The sequence below is a fragment of the Symphalangus syndactylus genome, chromosome 6 (genome assembly GCF_028878055.3).
Source record: "Symphalangus syndactylus isolate Jambi chromosome 6, NHGRI_mSymSyn1-v2.1_pri, whole genome shotgun sequence".
Lineage (NCBI taxonomy): Eukaryota > Metazoa > Chordata > Mammalia > Primates > Hylobatidae > Symphalangus > Symphalangus syndactylus.
The window spans coordinates 35,702,090-35,705,131 of NC_072428.2; the positions used below are offsets into that span (position 1 = coordinate 35,702,090).

General features: G+C 41.1%; 1 long non-coding RNA gene across 1 annotated transcript; it reads right to left on the reverse strand.

Annotated features, from left to right (window-relative positions):
• Positions 1-211: 211 nt before the first annotated feature.
• LOC129484330 (uncharacterized) lies at positions 212-1,761 on the reverse strand. Its single transcript, XR_008658410.1, has 3 exons — positions 1,613-1,761; positions 822-1,005; positions 212-364 (listed from the first exon to the last, which is right to left on the reverse strand). It is a non-coding gene; the product is annotated as an uncharacterized lncRNA (long non-coding RNA).
• Between the last annotated feature and the right edge of the window lie 1,281 nt (positions 1,762-3,042).

Here is a 3,042-nt window from a genome sequence, read left to right on the forward strand (position 1 = left end):
TTTGTTCACCTAGAGCTAACTGCAGGGCGATTCTATGATTACAGTGGCATTTTTGTTTTGATTTTTTAGTTCTTATTTTTTCAATAAGGATTGAAAGGTTGAACGTGTAATGTTAACATTCAACCTAGTGTAAAAACATTCCAACCAAAAGGCTTTGAAAATTGATTTTTGTGGTGAGCAATCTGGAAAACATTTGTTAGAAGTTGCTCACGTTTCATTTTCTATTAGTTGTCAAGAGGTGTCGTGCGTGTTAATTTAGAGCAGTGGTCCCAAGATCAGCCAAGTGTGTCCCCAGATCAGCAGCAACAGCATCACCTCGGAACTTGTTAGATCTGCACCTTCCGTGGGCCCCACCCCAAACCTGCTGAATTGGAAACTGAGAGTTAGGCTCAGTGATTGGTGTTTTAACAAGCCCACCACATGATTCAGATGTACCCTCAAATTTGAGAACCTCTGATTTACATGGCTAAATATAAATTCCCTGTCAGAATGCTGATCCATTCATCTGCAAAATAACAACCTGTTACTAAACTCCTTTTTAAATTTCTATTTATCCTTCAGCTCTCAGCTGAAACATCACTTTCTCAGTAAACATTTTCCTGCACTATGCTCCATAACCCTACGTCCTTCTTATTTTTGCATTTATCACAGGTGTATTTTACATTTATTTGTGTGATCACTTGATTAAAATTTGTCTCCCCACTACCATCACACTGTAATCTGCTTGAATATACCACAGTGCAAGGCATGCAGTAAGTGCTCAGTAAATACTTGGGAATTAATGAATATATGAACAAATTCTTCATAGGGTGTTTTCCTACCTTTCAACACACTTCTTTCTTTTTGAGGCAAGAGTCTTACTCTGTCACCCAGGCTGGAGTGCAGTAGTGCAATCATGGCTCACTGTGGCCTCTACCTTTCTGGCTCGGGTGGTCCTCCCACCTCAGCCTCATGAGTAGCTGAGACCACAGGTGCACACCACCATGCCTGGATAATTTTTGTATTCTACAAAAAGAAATGTTGCTCAGGCTGGTCTCAAACTCCTGAGCTCAAGCAATCTCCCCCACTAGACCTCCCAAAGTGCTGGGATTACAGATGTGAGCCACCACGCCCAGCCTCAACACATTTCTGATGAATCGTTAATGAAACATTCTTCATCTAGCTCAACACTATTTTTCTAGCGCAGTCTCAGTCAACTCAAATCTCTTCTCAGCTCACTTGTTCAATTTCCCCTAAATACTGTGTCCACTAAAATTGTAGACTGCAATTATTAGTATCTGATTAACATTTTACAGTTTCCAAAGTGTTTTTTACTGATATTAGTAATATTACTAAACCATGTATTGGCAGCTTACTTGTCAGACAGTGAAGTGATTCTCGTAACTGTGAAGGAGGTATTTCTTATCTATTCTATGTTTTCATGGAGGGATGAGTCAGGGTTAGTGAGGGCCGTGTAACTGGTACACGATTGCTTGTCTGCTAAGGGCGGAGACAGGATTTGCCTTCTGATGCTAGCTGACTCTGTGGCCTGTCCTCTGTGCTATAATGCCCTCCATCAGACTTGCATTACGGTCCCTCACACTATAAGATCTTAGGTATTTGGATTCCATACCTGGTGCCTCTGGATCACTCTCTCTGTGCAAATCGTGCAATGGGAGTAGTCATGTGTACTGGCAAGAAGAAGGGTCCTGGAGTCAGAGAGACCTGGGTTCAATCTAGACTGTGATCTACTGCAAAGTATCCACTTGGAGCTTCAGTTCCTTTTTCTGTAAAATAAAGACAATTAGGCTGGGCACAGTGACTCACACCTGTAATCCCAGCACTTTGGGAGGTCAAGGTGGGTGGATCACCTGAGGTCAGGAGTTCGAGACCAGCCTGGCCAACATGGTGAAACCCCATATCTACTAAAAATACAAAAATCGGCCTGGTGTGGTGGCACGTGCCGATAATCCCAGCTACTTGAGAGGCTGAGGCAGGAGAACTGCTTGAACCTTGGAAGCCGAGATGGTGCCACTGCACTCCAGCCTGGGTGACAGACAGAGACCCTGCCTCAAAATAAGTAACCAAATAAATGAATAGGACAATTAAAATTATGGCCTCACAGGGTTGCTATGAGGATTAAATCAGAGATAGTGCACTTACCAGAGGGCTTAGAGTAAGAATAAATCAATGTTAACTAGTATTATGTCTACTTCTAGTTCTTTATATATCATATCTGAACTCTATCCACCTTTTGGGGCTCCATGTAATATGGGGTCCCTTTTTCCTCTCTAACTACATTTCTATTTATTCCCAAAATGCTAGTCTTTATTTTCTCAGTACATATCATAATTATTGCCATTGCCATATCTCCAATTATAAAAAAGATGGATGGTCTTTGAAAAATGAAATCAAGCAATATACAAAACTACAGAGAAAAGAAAATATTTTTTGATTCCCATTATGCAGAAATAACCACTGTGATACATTCTTTCTTATTATCTGTGTGTGCATGTTCATATGTGTAATTGTACCTAGATAGATTATATTCTGAAACTCAATTTTTTTTTTTTTTTTTTTGAGATGCAGTCTCACTCTGTCACCCAGGCTGGAGTGCAGTGGTGCAATCTCGGCTCACTGCAACCTCCACCTCCTGGGTTCCAGCAGTTCTCCTGCCTCAGCCTCCCGTGTAGCTGGGACTACAGGCACACACCACCATGCCACGCTAATTTTTGTATTTTTTAGTAGAGATGGAATTTCACCATATTGGCCAGGCTGGTCTCGAACTCCTGACCTCGTGATCCGCCCACCTCGGCCTCCCAAAGTGCTGGGATTACAGGCGTGAGCCACCACACCCAGTGAAACTCAGTTTTTTTTCACTTAACAATATGAAGTAGACAGATTTTTCAAATGTCAAAAAATATAGATCGTTTAATCATTTACAATGGCTGCTTAGTATGGTATTACATATAGTATATTCTATTGATGGACTGTATTGGTTAACTACTGCTGCATAACAAATTGTCCTCAAAATCAGTGGCTTCAAATGAGAATTAAAATATA